At 40.3% G+C, this 17,371-nt stretch overlaps 1 protein-coding gene across 4 annotated transcripts in view; it reads left to right on the top strand.

The window, feature by feature from the left end:
• The window catches only part of PALM2AKAP2 (PALM2 and AKAP2 fusion), a 498,977-nt gene that overhangs the window by 352,113 nt on the left and 129,493 nt on the right, over positions 1-17,371 (top strand). The gene's annotated exons all lie outside the window — the stretch shown is intronic.

A 17,371-nucleotide genomic window follows, 5' to 3' on the forward strand; every position in this document is an offset into this window, starting at 1 on the left:
TTATCACTGTTCAAATTAAATGCATGAATTTGTAATCATTGCCTAGATTAAGGAGTCTGTAGCAAAATATATCAGACACAATTACTTCCCTTCTATTACTGGAATAGACACAAAGGAACAGTCTTCCTCTCTTGGAATTCTGTTTATACAGGGAAGCCTGGTGTGCTGCCGTCCTTGGGGTCGCAAAGAGTCGGACACGACTGAGCGACTAAACTGAACAAAGACTGGGAATAGGAGGCCTTTCTAATATTTTTGCTTGAATGAAGAGAATTTAAATAAATGCCACTTAGAAAGTTTTCATGGAAAATGAAAACATAATATCCTTTTTTAATATTGAGATATCACTAGAGATTTCACTCTGGATTTTTTAGTAGAAGTTGTACAAAAGAATATATAGGATGAATTTATTCAAGCTTTTCTTTGTAATGTGATGGCCGAATTTGTGTTATCTGCTAAAAATGTTAGAGAAAGCAAAGAAAAATACAATCATGAAATGTATTATAAGATGGAAAAATAGCCTGTTGGTTAAATGAGTCAACTAATCTAGGTAATAATTATCCAGTGCTAAAAGTTTGTTTGCTTGTCTTTATGTTTAGTTGAACTTATAAAAATATATATTGCAATGATGTGTTGGTATTTTCCTAGCTATTGGTGCAAAGTCTGAGAAGTTGAGAAATCTTTGGCCATGTTGAATTGAGAGAGGTGGATGCTGAGAGTAGAATTTGATGGATTTAGATGTGCTATTGTGAAATTTGTTGTGATTTTAAGAATTAGTTTCTGCAATGTGTTGCTAGTCTACCTGCAGAGTTTGTTTTATAAAAACAAATGGTGCATTTGGATACAAACAAGTTTTGCCCAAGTCCCATTTTATAAGGCTACTGCATAATCAGCGTGCTCCTGGTATGAAGATCTTGACTAAAGTTGTATTTGGGTCTATTCAACTTCCATGTCATCCTCAACCTCTCTTTCTGTCTTTTTTTATTGAATGTGCATGCGTGTGTGCATGCTCAGTCATGTCTGACTCATTGTGACCCCATGGGCTGTACCCTGCCAGGCTCCTCTGTCCATGGGAATTCCCTGGCAAGAATATTAAAGTTGCCATTTCCTTCCCAGGGGATCTTCCCGACCAAGGGATTGAACTTGCATCTCTCAAGTCTCTTGGCAGGTGGATTCTTTACCACTGAGCCACTTAGGAATCCTCTTTTATTGAATACCTGGAAATATTTTATAAGAATAGAGGATTTTTAGTTCACAAGAACTGAATCTACTTAGAAGAAAGAACACTATATACTTTTAAAAAGTTAAGCAAAAAAAAAAGTTAAGCAAGATACAAATATATTTAATACTCCAATAAATTCCTATAAATATGAAGTTCCTTTATTAATGCCAGTCTCTTCTCAATAAAGGATTCTTAAAACTTCTAGATGAATGTAATTTAGGGAAATACTTCTTTTTAGATTTTTCTCCATTAGATTTCCCAATTATAAAAAATTATCAATTTTTTTCCTTCGGTACTATGCTTTTTTCCTACCCCACACTGCTTTATGTATCCATCTTGCCCTTGTGTCTTTTTTTCTTTTAATTTTTACTTTTTGGCTGTGCTGTGTGGTATATGGGATCTTAGTTTCCCAATCAGGGATTGAACCCACACCCTCTGCCTTGGAAGCAAAGTTCTAACTACTGGACTGCCAGGGAAGTCCCCCCTTGTGTCTATCTTAAACTATTATTTTTTTCTGTGTCTATAAGTACCTGGTCTTTGTTAACTACAGATTTGTCATCATATATTCATGTCACTACAGGCTTTCCAGGTGGTGCTAGTGGTAAGGAACCCACTTGCCAGTGCAGGAGATGTAAGAGACACAGGTTTGATCCCCGGGTTGGGAAGATCCCCTAGATAAGGGCATGGCAACCCACTCTAGTATTCTTGCCTGGAGAATTCCGTGGAAAGAGGAGCCTGGTGGGCTACAGTCCATAGGGTCACAAAGAGACACAACTGAAACAACTTGGCCTGCATTCATATATCTACAGCTATTCCCGCTTCTAATAGCTATTTCATATATCCTTGTAATATCACCTATCTCTGCTTTTTGCCCTGGGAAAAACAGAATATTCTGTTAAAATATTTATTACAGTAAAAGTTGATACATTCACATTTCCCAAGGGGAATATCAGCAGAAACCACTAAAATTCTTTGGTTTCCTCCCTATTACTCTTCTTGCAATAGACGTACCTTTCTTCATGTGTCGAAGTTTTCTGTCTGAAAAAAGCACAGCATTTTTTGTGATGTCAGTGGTCTGAATGTGGTTTTGTCTAGTATATTTTTTCCTTTTAATACCATGTCTTATTCTGAAATGGCAAAGTCATGCTTCTAAAAATATGCATAGCTCAGATGAGTGAATTCATTTATAAACAAACCTGTCATTCTGAACAATGTTGAACTGTGTGGGCATGCTCAGTTGTATCCAATTCCTTGTGACCCCATGGACTGTAGCCCGCCAGGTTCCTCTTTCCATGGGATTTCCCAGGCAAGAATACTGGAACGGGTTGCCATTTCCTTCTCCAGAGGATCTTCCCAACCCAGGGATCAAACCCGTGTCTCCTGTGTTTCCTGCATTGCTGGCGGATTCTTTACCACTGAGCCTTCAGGGGTGCAGATTTGCAAAATGGATGGCTTGGAGGGAGTATACTGTATAGTGTGGATTCCCCAATCCTGGGGAAACCCAGTGTTGAACTAAGAGCATTTATATTAAAAACACCCTGTATATTAAAAACACTGACACATCATGTAGAGGCATCATGTAGGCTTGCTCAACAATTTTAAATCACTATTAGTAGGTTGAATGGTGAATCCCTTCCTTCCCCTTGAAACCCTGTGTCCAAGTCGTAAATCCTAGTACCTGTGACTGTGACCTTATTCGGAAAAGGAGTCTTTGCAGCTGTAAATAAGAAAAGAATTTTGAGGTGAGATCATCCTGGGTTAACCAGGTAGACCTAAGTCCAATGACACACGTTCTTATGACAGAAGAAGAGACACAAAGGCCATAAGAAGAAACAGAGGCAAAGGTTGGGGTTCCATGCAGTCCAAGGCAAAGAACACCTAGAGCCACCGGAAACCGGAAGAGACAAGGAAGGATTCTCCCCTAACACCTTCAGAGGGAGCAGGGCCCTACCAATACCTTGATTTTGGAATTCTGGCCTCTTGAATTGTGAGAGATTAAGTTTCTGATTATATAGGCCACTGAGTTTGTGGTAATTTGTTACAGCAGCCCTAGGAAGTCACTGTGCTCAGATCTAACCCAGAATTATACCTACTGTTCTAGAGTGTCATACCATAGAGGCCAAAAGCCAGTATCATACACGACCATCACCATTTTCTTACTATACCATGCTCACTCTTTACAGGGCTTCCCAAGTGGCTAAGTAGTAAAGAATCCGCCTGCAGTGCTGGAGATGCAGGTTCCATCCCAGGGTCAGGAAGATCCCCTGGAGAAGGAAATAATCACCACTCCAGTACTCTTGCCTGGGAAATCCCATGGATAGAGGAGCCTGGAGGGCTGCAGTCCATGGGGACATAAAAGAGTCAGACATGACTTAGTGACTAAAACAACAGCAACAGCCTTTACAAGTTGTTTTTATCTGTTCTTGTTTGAAAGAGCCTTTAACCTTTTTTAGCCTGAATCACGATTCACTAGAAGAAAAGGGTCGTCATATTTTGGGATGACGTCTATATTATGTTTTCATCTGTTTTGCTGCTTGTCTAGACATCGCTTTTTAAAAAAAAGTATGGATCAATATTTTCTGAAACTTGCCTGACTGTGAGAATTGTCTGCAGCAGTATTAAATATATACATAAATAACTTCCCAGGCTTCTCCTTTCAAAATTCAGATCCAGAAGGACAGAGTGTGAGAATTAGCATTTTTAACAAGAGCTTGGTGATTTTGGGGGTCAGCTTGGGAAAATGTTGTTTTGCATTTCACTAAAGCAGTATAGGGGTGTGGTCATGTGATCCCTCCATTGCCCTTGGCTTTCTAGTTGTCCAGCTGGCTAAGACAAGTGGCTAAGACTGACTAAGGCTCAGAACTGCAATTTCATTTCTAGTCCCATCTTCCACTATGTCTGTCTCTGGACCCATCCTTGCCCTCTGCACCCAGCCTATTTGTAGCCAGCATGATCTTTGAAATCATTCTGCCAATCCATATGATCAGCCTGTCATGTGCAGTCATCAATAGTTGTTGCATGAGCAAATATATGAATGAACAAGTGAAGACACATCTCTCTAGACTGCAGTTAACAGGGGACCACTGGCCTTCCTCAGGCCTACTTACTCCCTGTTCTCACCTGACACTCTGTCTCTTCTACCTCCCTGCTTCTCTCTCTTATGCTAGTTTTTTTTTTTTTTTTGAAATGTAGTTGATTTATAATGATGTGTTAGTTTCAGGTATACAGCAAAGTGATTCCGATTCATATGTGGGGTGTGTGTGTGTGTGTATGTTCTTTTTCAGATTCTTTTCCATCTAGGTTGTTACAAAATATTGAGTATAGTTCCTTGTGCTATACAGTAGGTCCTTGTCGGTTATCTATTCGTATGCTACTTTCCTTCATATTTTGTTTGTTTTTCACTTCTTAGAGCCTCTAAATCACAGTTCTGTTTTTTCACAGTTCCTTTTTTAAAAACATAACTGAGTCATAATTTACATACCATAAATTTCACACATTTAAGTATACAATAATTTCTAGTAAATTTACCAATGATTACCATAATCCAGTTTAATAATATTTTCATCACTCCAGTAAGATCCCTCTTCTGTCCTATCAATTTGACTCCATTTCACCTTCAGTCCCAAACAAACACTAACCTGATTTCTGTCTCTGTAGACTTGTCTGTTCTGAACATTCATGAAAATGGAATTTTTGTGTGTCTGGCTTCTTTTGCTTACTATGGTGTTTTTGAGGTTCATCCCTGTTGCAGTCTCTATCAGTGTTTCTTTTAATGCTGAGTAGTATTTCATCTCAGGGATGTACCAGAGTTTTGGTTTGTTCTCTAGTCCATTCACAAGTCAATGGACTTTTAGGTTGTTCCCACTTTTTGGCTATTATGAATAATTCCCTTATAAATATTCTCAAACAAGTCTTTATGTGGATGCATATTTTCATTTGTTGTGGACATGAACCTAGGTGTGGAATTGCTGGGTCACGTGGTAAATCTGTGTTTAACTTTTGGAAGAACTGTCTGTTCTCCAAAGTGGCTGCACCATATTACACTCCCACCAGCAGTGGATGAGGGTTCTGATTTTTCCACCTCTTACCAGCGCTTGCTAGTGTCTGCATTTTGGTTGTAACCGTCCTAGCAAGCGTCAAGCAGCATCTTATTGTGCTTTGAATGTACATTTCTCTGTAGGCTAGTGATGCGGAATATATTTTCATCTGCTTATTCACCATTTGTATGCAGTTAATTTTTCAATGGCTTGGTTTCCTTTATGTACGAGAGGGTACATTCTGTTATTCTCTTATTATAGGTGTGTAGTCAGTGTTTTCCGAGTAAGGGACCCTCTTCTTAATGACGGGGGGAGGGGGTTCAGTTTACATTTCTCCTTTAGGATCACTGACACCTCTCCCAGCAGTGCCCTGGGAAGGAGTGGGAGTGTCTCATCAATCTCTTTTCTTTCCATTTCTTTCCCTTTCTTTTCTTTCTCTCTCTCTTCTGTCTGGTTATTTTCCTCTTACATCTCAGCTTTTTTAATATCATCATTTTAAGCCTATCAATGTTATATTTTTTATTGTGGTAAAATACACATAACAGAATTTTGCACTTTTATCCATTTTTATGTAGCATTATGTCATTTGTACTGTTCTGCAGCCATTACCACCATCTATCTCCAGGACTTTTTCATTATCCCAAACTGAAACTCTGCACCCATTAAATACTAATTCTCCACTCCCTCCTCCCTCCAGCTCCCAGCAACCACTTCAGTGTTGCAATTTATATGTAATGATATCTAACTGTCTTCTCAAAGGGATTTTAAATACATCCTGCTAAGAGTAAAAAGCAAAGAAGATGGCTAAACCTCAACATAACATTTTAACATCCTCTGGACAAGGCAAGCTAGAAAGGCAGTCATTGTACATGCACTCAAAAACAACGTTCCAAATAAAGTTACTGGGAAGTGGCCGCATGCCAGCTTTTAAAGGAATTTGCTGGTTACAGAGCTTCTGTTCTTTTGAGGAGTAAACTGCCCAGCGCTGACATCCTGGAAGTGTCTTGCCTTTGTTCAGCTGGTTCATTGCTACAGCCACGGATAGCACCTGTCTGGATCTGCTTTGTTTTCTCGAATTGTGTTTATTTGATGATTGTACAAAACTACATCAGTGCACGTTAAAAGAAGTATCCCTTGGCTTGATATAAAATTATTTGACTGCCATTTGAAATAGACCAGCTAAGTCCCACAGGCTGTCTTCACTTTGCTCTTATATTTGTTGTTGTTGTTCAGTCACTAGTTGTGTCTGACTCTTTGTGACCCTGTGGACTACAACACGCCAGGCTTCCCTGTCTATCACTATCTTGCAGAGTTTGCTCAGATTCAGGTCCATTGAGTCAGTGATGCTATCTAACCATCTCATCCTCTGTTGCCCTCTTCTTTTGCCTTTAATCTTTCCCAGCATCAGGGTCTTTTCCAATAAGTTGGCTCTTCACATCAGGTGGCCAAAGTATTGGAGCTTCAGCTTCAGCATCAGTCCTTCCACTGAATATTCAGGGTTGATTTCCCTTAGGCTTGACTGGTTTGATGATCTTCTTTTATATACAGAGACTAAAAACTATTTGCAAAAAGGAGCACAGAACATTCTGGTACACACTTCAGATTTTTTTTCTCAGAAAGAAGTCTTGTACTTATTCACATTGTTAAAAGATAAACTGAGCCATAGTAAGAATTTTAAGACTTTGTTTGAGCAAAATCCCATGTGAGTTGTGCAGCATCAAACTGGAAGTGGTTAGTGGTGCCCTGCCCACAGGAGCAGAAGAGAGACTTTTATAGAAGAAAGATGGGAGCAATGAAAGAAAATTAATCAATTGGCTGTAACTTAAAGCGTCACTGGCCGTTTGTATTGTTTGGGGTTTCGATTTCGTAACCATTAGGCATTTACAGGCTTAAATCTTGGTTTGCTGCTGGAATTCTCCATGGCAGAGCCACCTCTGTCTCTTGGCTTCATTGTTTAATTCATTTAACCACATAGACAATATTTTTCAGTTGTGCTTAGGCAAGAAACAGGATGGCTATCAGTTAGGCAAGCTGGGGCTGTCAAACTGTTTGAAAGGGGTGCATTTCCTAACCAAGCACATGGCAGAACCACATAAAAAGAGGATGTCGTTTCTGTATGTAAAACTTACTGCTGAGAGGGTGACTGTTCTCTTGGACCGACAGATGTTCCCTGTTACAAAAGGGGAAAAGCATTTAGGCTCTTCCGGTGGTGAATAGAGGCCACAGGTTACAGCTTTCTTTGGAAGTTGCTTTTAAAAAACCACTCTACTGAGGACCTTCTGTTGCCAGCAGTGCTGACTGGCTGTCCTTTGTATTCGCTGATGATGACATAGAGGATGGTTTGTGCAGAGGCTCTGTACAAAAAAATACATTTGAGACCAGCAGTTCTTTCTGCATTGGGTACATACATAAAGATGGTTCTAAATTTGCTCCCTTGCCAAAGAAACTCTTTTTATGGCAGATTTTTGTCGTCCTTGAAACTTTCAAAGTGCTGGAACTCAAAGAGGGTTGGCAGTGAGGGTGGGGGATGGGAGGCATTCCAGGACTAACTATTGGCTCAATGTTTACCATACCCCCTCTAGGAGAATCACTTTTTTAAAAAAAATATACATTTTGCATTATTACAAAGAATAGTGCAAAAGGGCCCTGGTGCACACTGTCCTATGGTGTAACAATATTGGTTATTTTCAGTCCTGTGTGTTGCTCCCTATGTGTCAAATAAAGTGAAGGTCAAATAAGTGAAGTCACAATTCATAGCTCTCCTTGTATTATATGTATAGATAAGGAATATTACAATAAATGAAAGATCTCAGGCACCTTCTTCTCTGTCATTTTATTTATTCATCATGTTCTCCTGCTGATAATAATAACTAGTATTGATTGAGCATTTGCTCTGAACTGAGTACTGTATTAGGCCCTTACATGTACCATCTCATATAGTCCTTGAAATGGCCCCACAAAGGAGGAACTCTTATTCATCCCATTTTACAGATGTGGTGACTAGAGCCCAGAAAAGTTAAATGAATCATCCAAGATTTCAAGATGAGCATTAGAACTCAGGTGAAAAGTCACCTTATCACCTCTCTATCTGAGTGTTGATGAATGCAAATTAGTTTTACCATCAGCTAAAGGAGAGTAGCTCCAACCATGGGGCAAGAGTAGTTATGCCGGATAATACACTGGACAACCAGTTAGATTCAAATTTTAGATAAGCAACAAGTAATTTTTTAGTATTTGTATGTCCCAAACATTGCATGGGACATACTAAGAAATTGATTCTTGGTTACCAAAATTTAAATGTAACTGACTGTCTTATGTTTTAATTTGCTTAGTCTGGCCGCCCTAGGCAGGAGGGGTATTGCAAAAGAGGTAAAGAAACAGGCTAATCCACTTGATTACTGTGGTTTGAGATTATTTGCGGTTTTATTTTTCTTCCATTAGTGTGACTTTATTCATTTCAGGATGATAATGTATTAAGTTCATTATAGTAAGCTTTAAATCAGACAGATATACAGGTTCAGTCTGTACAATTAACTGATAAGTGATCAACAGATCTCTCCTGATTCACTTTTTTTCCCTGAGAAATAAAAGCTTCCACACCTGACCCATGCCAAGATCAGTACGTCATTGGTTTCTCTATGAAGTGAAACCATGGGAAATGCTGTCCCCGGTTTGTTTCTCTTTACTTAAAAAACAAAGCAAAGCTACTTTTCCTCAATCTGGGCATGTTATGATTTTTCTGAAGTCTGTTCTAGGATTCTCACTTTAGCTGGGCTATCAGTGACTTCATTTTCTATAGAGCGCTTCATCCCAAGTTTTAAAATGATGAAATATTCTTGTGCTTTTAGCAACTTTATTGCTTGGTAAAATTCCCTTCTCTCTGGGTGGTCACCTCCTGAAATAGATGACACTGGCCTGCAAAGTCCGAGCAAAAGTACTAACATGTTCACAAATATTTCCTGAGTACATCGGTGCATTTCCTCCAGTGCACATTTCTAGCGTTCCATGGGTGGGAGCGACTAATGATGACAAAGCTCTAGAACAGTCTCTGTCCTATAGTCACAGCCCCTTTGCAGATAGACCTGTCTTCCTATGAGTGATCTGCCCCGGTCTATTTAGCTTTGAAGCAGGATTCATTTGCAGTGACCAAAACACAGAACCACTGTCAGGGACCATTGGTCTTTGGTGCTCTAGGAAAGTCGCCAACTGGTTCCCTTAGGCGAGAATTTGCCTATCCACTTAATTTATGAATAAATTATCATTAGTGTCTGAGAAGGTTTGGAATGGTCACAAGTTATTCCTGAAAAACAAATTATTCATATGGTCATTTCCAATAGGCTTTGTCCTTCTGAAACAAGTCTAGTCTCACAGAGGTCTCATAAATCTTTAGGGTAATTATAATTCTCAGGAAATAACTGTTGGATTCACTGGTAGAGAGATCTTGCTTCATTATATAAGCACTTCAGATAGTTTAGGCAAGCATCTAGCGTCCCTCTTGGTAAATTATCAATGCCTTCCTTTTCTGTGTCTTTTTTCTACCCATCCTAATGACCTTCCTCCTTGCTTTTTTCTGTTGCAGTGAAAACTAGTAGTTAACATGAAGAAAATCTGACACACGTGTAAGTTGTATAAAAAAACAGAAAATGTGCTCAGACAAGGTGATTGCTGCATTGGCTAGAGTAGGATGCAAGGTGATTTATACACCAGAAGTTGGGCTGTTTTGATGTCACTTGAGCTTACTGTTGTTGCAGCAATTGTTCCTTCTTCAGAAATGAGCCAGTGGAGATGTGACATTTATTTCAGTTCAGCATTATCATGTATATTTCGAAAAAGAAAAAAAATGTCAGTAGCCACAATCCCCATTCCCTCTCCCAAAGGGCTCTGTAGAAGGTAAGGTGATGGATCATATTCTCTATATGCTCAGAGATAGTGCATTTTGATGAATTTTCTAGTGAATTTCAGTTTACAGAAATGAATGAGAATAATAGCTGACATTTATTGAGAGCTTTCCATGTATCGAGCATCCGCCAATTGCTTAGGGTATTATGTTCAACACTTAACCACAACTGTGTGAGACAGGTACCATGGATATCTACAATTTACAAAGGAAGAAAGTTTCAGAGACACTGAGTAACTTGTGCAAGGATGCACAGCCCAGTCTCAGGGCCCAGATCTAACCAGACAGCCCTTGTCCTTAACAACTACCACTTCCCTGGTAGAGCAAAATGGTGATGCTCCTATGCAAACAGATAAAGGAGGTCTCACAGCCCCTGATCAATAAAGGAGCTTTTATGTAGTTCTGTTTGCATTTGTTCTTCAAATGCAAAACTGCAGTTTACCTGGTGGAATTAGATTTGCTTTTCATCCCAGAGCTTTGGTTGCTTTTCAGACTTGCCCTTGGGTTTTCATCCTATCAACATTCTGATTACATTTTCATTATCATTCAACTGCAGTGATTCATGAATATGATAAAAACAGAACTGGCTCTTCAATAAATAAGGGAAGCAGGGCTGACAGTGAATAAATAGACTTTGCTTTGAATCTGGAGAGATTCAGCCTACAGATGTCCTGTAATATTTATTAGGAGACCACTATACCCACCATGGAACTTGCTTCCCTGGTAGCTCAGACAGTAAAGTGTCTGCTCGCAATGCGGGAGACCTGGGTTCGATCCCTGGGTTGGGAAGATCCCCTGGAGAAGGAAATAGCAACCCACTCCAGCATTCTGCCTGGAAAATCCCATGGACAGAGGAGCCTGGTGGGCTACAGTCCATGTGGTCGCGAAGAGTTGGACATGACTGAGCGACTTCACTTTCTTTCTTTCACTTCTATACCCACCAAGCCTGAGCTTGGAGCTGTTTCTTCTTTCAGTTTTTCCTAAGATATCTGTATTTCTGTGTTATACAGCACTTCTTAATTTTTAGGTTAAAAAAAACTTACTGAATGTTATGGTGCCTGCTCATATATGTGGTGTACTATATTTAAACATATTCAAATTCTGAGGGTGATTTTTCAAACTAATGGCAATAAATCCTTTGGAAATTTTGAAAAGATAAACCTTATTTAAGTTGAGAAATAGACAAACATTCATGCAGCAAGAATTATTATTTTAAATATGTTGGTTCCTACAAAGAAAATATGAACAAAACCCAAATATGAAAAAAATTTCCAAGTTTATATTAAATTTATCCCATGAGTGACATAGGAAAATCCCTCTTAAGAGAAAAGGCATTGCAAAAGAGGAAAAGAATCTTCCTTTTTCAAATAAAAATATGCATCCTGTTTCTAAGCCTTTTTCCTAGTATTTGACGGTTTACTAAAATAAATCTTTTTCCTCCATAAGGATTTTGTCAACCTTTCTTATCCTATAATAGTCTTTGACCCACCCTTCCTATTTTTTCTCATCTCTCACCCTTGTTCCTTTGGTCTTCCTTGTCTTAGTCTCTTTTTTCTTCCTCCTTTCCTTCCTTCCGTGTTTTCTTCCTCATTCCTTCCCTTCTCACTCACTCCCTTTCTTTTCCGCAGCATTTACTAAGGGTCAGACGCTATGTTATTTCACGTAAGACTCACGAGTGCACCATGAAACAGGGACCCTTATTTTGTTTATTTCAAGAATTCCATGCTCTGAAAAAGTGACTTTCCCAAGGGCACAAAATCTGTAAGAACGGAGCCAGGATTCAGTCCTAGGTCTGCAATATTCCAGAGCCCGCAGTTTACTGCTTCCATACATATCTCTTTAATAAATAGGAAGTTATTTTAATTAAAAATTTAATGATATAACTGACAAAGACAAATATTACATGATATTGCTTATATGTGAAACCAGAAAAAAAAATAATACAAATGATCTTTCTTACGAAACAGAAATAAACTCACAGACATAGAGGACAAACTTAAGGTTACCAAAGAGGGAAGGGGGAGGAATAAATTGGAATTTGAGATTAACAGATACACACTGCTGTATATAAAATAGATAAATGATAGGGACCTACTGTATAGCACAGGGAACTATAGTTAATATCTTGTAATAATGAGAAAGAATCTGAAAAATATGTATATATAACTGAATCACTTTGCTGTATACCTGAATCACTGTAGAGCAACTATAATTCAATAAAAAAGTTATTGATAGGAAAATAGCTATAATCCCCCAAGAGAAGGCATTAGTCAACAGCCTTTCTCATCTGAGACTGCTCTGGTTCTTTGGACTGGCCCACAGGGAACTTACAGAGCAGCAGGCCAGCTCAGATGAATAATCATAAATAGTTACTGAGAATCTGCACAGTAGGTTCTTTGACCTCTGTGAGCATCAGCTCAACCAGCGCTCCCCACAAGCCCATGATATAGATGCTATATAATTATCTGCATTTTCAAGACTAGGAAACTGAGGCACAAGGAGGGAAAGTCACCTGTGGAAGGTCCCACCCAGAACCAGTGCAGGAAGGAAGGTTTGGCGCCCAGAGCAAGTCCTCCTACCTGTGACATCAGACCACCTCTGGCCTGAGATCTGCATGTGCTCCTCATTTTCTCAGGAGATGCTGAGCCAGTTAACTTCCCAACCAACCGTTCACTTGCAGTTCAGATCCAGACCGAAGAAAAGGCAAGGGAATTTGCTTTCCCCAGGGGAGGAATCAGTAACTGTCAAGCCAGACATTCTTTGTGCAAGTGACATGTCTGAAAAGAGCTGTTTCTGTAATGAAGGAGTTAAGGGGAGAATGCCACAGATAATAAGAGGAAAAAGAAGAAAGGTCAGTTGAACTCACCCATGATAAATGTTAGAAACTTAAGGGTCAATGTGATCCTTTCACATGACATACTAAATTCTTCTTGGAAATCATCTTATGAGAGAATCTAATTTATTGTAGTGTTTCAAAAGTGCAATTATTTTTTACCTAAAGTTCAAGAACTACTTTGCCCAATGTACTTTAAAAGCCTGTTTTGGTGAGTTGGTATTTCGTTGACAAGAAATTTAGAGGGATTTCCCTGGTAGTCCAGTGGTTAAGACTTCGTGCTTCCAATGCAGAGGGGCTGGGTTCAGTCTGTGGTCAGAGCTAAGATCCCACATGCTGTGCAGTGCAGCCAAAAAATTAAAAAATTTAAAAAAAAAAAGGAGATTTCTTAGAAAAATAACCAAATGGGGATTTTTTGAATAATAAAAACATTTTATCGTCATGAGAATAAGAAGTACACAGGCACGCGTCTGATAAATAGGTATTAAGTGTCTTCTAAGTGTGATGCTCTATGCCATGTGCCTGGTGCATCCACTTCTTCCAGTTATGTCTGAACTCTGATTCCACCATCACTATCACTACGACCCACGACCATCCTAGTTTAAGCCACTGTCACCTCTTGCCCAGATTACTATAGTAGCTTCTGAGTGGTCTCCTGGCCACTCCTTTTCTCCCTGTAGCACAGACCTCATACAGAAGCAAACCATAGTGATCTTTAAAAACCTTAAGTCATTGATCTATTTAAAATAAACGAGTGGCTTTGCATCCCATTCAGGAAAAAAATAATCCGAAGTATTTATCAAGGCTTGTGGGCTCCTCATGATCTGGCCTGGCCTCCTTCCTCTGAGTTCACTCGCTGCCACCTCCTTCTCATCTCCTCCTCCTGACTGTGAAGACCTTCTGGCGTTCATGCATGGTGGGTCTGAGTCTCCACAGGGGCTGTTCCCTATGCAGGAATGTTTTTCCCTTCAGTGTTATATGGCTCACTCCTCTTTTTCCAGTTCTCTCTTTTCTAGACCATGCTACGTACAATAATACCTACTCCACTCTGCCGTTGGGCTTCCCTGATAGCTCAGTTAGTAAAGAATCCACCTGCAATTCAGGAGATCCGGGTTTGATTCCTGGGTGGGGAAAGATCCACTGGAGAAGGGATAGGCTAGTATTCTTGGGTTTTCCTTGTGGTTCAGTTGGTAAAGAATTTGCCTGCAATACAGGAGACCTGGGTTCGATCCCTGGGTTGGGAAGATCCCCTGGAGAAGGGAAAGGTTATCCACTCCAGTATTCTGGTCTAGAGAATCCCATGGACTGTATAGTCTATGGGGTCACAAAGAATCAGACATGACTGAGCAACTCTCACTTCATTCCTGCCATCAATATCTGTCCCTTTCCCCTGCCTTAATTTTCTTTATAACAATTACCACCTCCTGACACTACTATAGCTCTAATAGCTACATGAGTTAATTCAATTGACCTTTGATTTTCTTTCCTATTATTTTATTTCATATTATTTGACATTTTTCTCCCTGTTTTTGTTTTGTTTTTAATCTTTCTCCATTCTTCACATTGTATTAGAATGTATGTTCCATGAACATATTTTTTAATTTATTCAACAAATTTTTAAAACTATGTATTTATTCTTGTCTGGCCTGAGTATTCGTTGCTACATATGGGCTCTCTTTAGTTGAGGTGTATGGGTTTTTCATTGCAGTGGCTTCTCTTGTTGCCGAGCATGGGCTCTAGGCACTTGGCCTCAGTAGTTGTGGCACTCAGGCTAAGTTGCCCCATGGCATATGGAATCTTCCTGAACCAGGTATCGAATCTGTGTCCCCTGCATTGACAAGCAGTTTCTTAACCACTGGCACCAGTGAAGTCCTATTCAACAAATTTTAATTAGTGCCTACTCTATGCCAAGCTACGGGCATCTAGAAATTAATGAAAGAGACTATATACCTGTATGCATGTAGATTACTTTTTTAGTAAGGGAAGATAAACAAGAAACAAAGAACCAAGCAAGTATATTATATTAAAGACAGTGGATAAAGTGCTTTGAAGAAAAATCAGAATGTTGTCGGATGGGAGTGACAACAGTCATGGCTTAGAAGACTGAGGTCTGTCTTTAATAAAATGGACAGGATTATGAAAGGAGCAGATTTGGGGAGGAAATTAGAAATTTGCTAAGTACTTGTTAAGTTTAAGATGTGTTCTAGCGATCCAAGTGGAGAGGTCAGGTGTGAGTCTGGATTTCAAGGGCTAGGGCAGGCAGAGATAGAACTCTGGGATTCATTTGTATATGCCACAAGATGGGCTGAGATCACAAAGGGAAAGAAGGAGTAGAGGTACTAGACCTGGATCAGTCTATATTAAATGTTCAGAAGATGAGGAAGAAAAGGAGATCAAGAAAGAATGGCTCGTGAGGTCTGAGTGGAACCAAGAGAGGAGTATTTGGGAAACCAAACAAAGGAAGCAGTTCAAAAAGAAGTAATGGACCATCTGTGTCAGATCCCGCTGAAAGGTCGGGTAAGATGAGTTCTGAGAAATGATCACTGGGTTTGGCAGTCCAAAGAGAGGTCATGATGACTGTGACCAACACTCTGTTGGTGGGGTGACGGGGACAAAAGAAAGAATGGGGATGCAGGGATAGGAAATGGAGACAGTAAGTAGAAATAGCTCTTTTACGTATGTCTGATCTAAGGGGGAACAGAGAATTGAGGTGGTAGCTGCAGAAGGCTGTAGGGTCAAGAGATTTTTTTTTTTTTTTTTAAATAGAAGAGATCATAGCAGATCTGATGAGGCAAGAGAAAATTTATGTGGCAGGAGAGGATACAATTGAGGGAGCAATGTCCTGGAAGAGATAAGAAGAGGGAAGGCCATCTTCTCATTGCTTCTACTTACTCAGTGAGATGGGAAGTCAGGTCATCAGATGAGAGTGACATGGAGCAAGAAGCATATAAGGGGAAAGGAGAAGGTGTACCTAGTCATTCCAAGAATGGGGTAATGAATGAACTGGGGGAATGTAAATAGCATCTCCAGGCACTGCTTAAAGTGAGTGATCCATTTTAAGTGAGACTAGCCAGACAGTTGTTATGTTTTTCTCTGAGCATGTCAGCATGTGACTGCAGATGTGGAATGGACAGAGGGGGATTGATCCGGCATTACTGATTACAGGGTGAATATGGCAAAGGGAGGGCAAGATAAAAAGAGTTGAGAGGGTACACAAAGGGTAGACCGTGGACTCCAAGCTGCAGAAAGAGGGAGACCGGGAGAGATGAGGAACAATGATTTGTAATAGAATCGTTAGATTAGCCTTGGTCATGGGTTGGAGAATTATTGGAGCTGGCATAGTAGTAGAAAGAGTGATGGTTAGAGAATAGGATGTTTGGAACTAAGATTACGAAGGCTGCACAATTGTTGGTAATAACAAAGTCTAGACTAGGACCACGAGACTGGAAGGCTGAAGTAGGAAGACAGTAGTATTTTTTATAAAGTTAAAATCTAAGCGGCTGGGGTATTTAGGACTTATCCACACGGGTGTTATAATCATTCAGACTTAGAATGTTGCTGGATTTTTGTTCTGTTTTTTAATTTATCTGGCTGTGTGGGGTCTTAGTTGCAGCACAAGGGACCTTTTGCTGTGGTGCATTGACTCTCCAGTTGTGGCACATGGGCTTATCTCGGCATGTGGATCTCAGTTCCCCCACGAGGGATGGAACCCAAGTCCCTTGCATTGCAACTTGGATTCTTAACACTGGACCACCAGGGAGGTCCCTGGCTGGAGTATTGTCGGAGAGAGTGACAGATGCTAAAGTCTTCAGGTAATGGGGGAAGGGGATTTTATTGAGAAAAGAGGACAGGAGTCTGGAAGAAGCAGTGAAGAACAGGGAGAGCACCCATTCCACCTCCAGGCCCAGTGGTGTGAGTATCAGAGAGAAAGCACTTGACTTTGTTCGCTGCCGCATCCCCTGCACCTACAATGGGGCCTCACAAATGGGAAAGTCTTAATAAATATCTGCTGAGTGACTGAGTGAAAAGCAGTTTCTGTTTGGGCAAGAGGTTGTTTAGGAAGCTAATTCAGGTACGCTGTGAAAGGCGGGCAGGAATGGGGAGAGGCGAAGTTCAGAGAGATCTGCTGAGAGTCAGGCCACTGCATGGGCCAGGTGGGGACGGAGGAAGGAATGACCTGTGAAGAGGCACTGGGGAGAGGAAGAGGGGACCACAGTGAGGAAGACGGCCAGTGACCTGGGGACTGCGGGACCCGAGTCAGGAAATACAGAGCAGATGAGTGCAGGGGGCTTGCTAGGAAGGAGTTGGGCTGGAGCCTGTGTGTCTGACGGCTATTCCAGAGAAGATACTGAGACCCAGGTAAGACTCTAGGCTACCCCAGATAG

The sequence above is a fragment of the Muntiacus reevesi genome, chromosome 10 (assembly GCF_963930625.1).
Source record: "Muntiacus reevesi chromosome 10, mMunRee1.1, whole genome shotgun sequence".
NCBI classification, from domain to species: domain Eukaryota; kingdom Metazoa; phylum Chordata; class Mammalia; order Artiodactyla; family Cervidae; genus Muntiacus; species Muntiacus reevesi.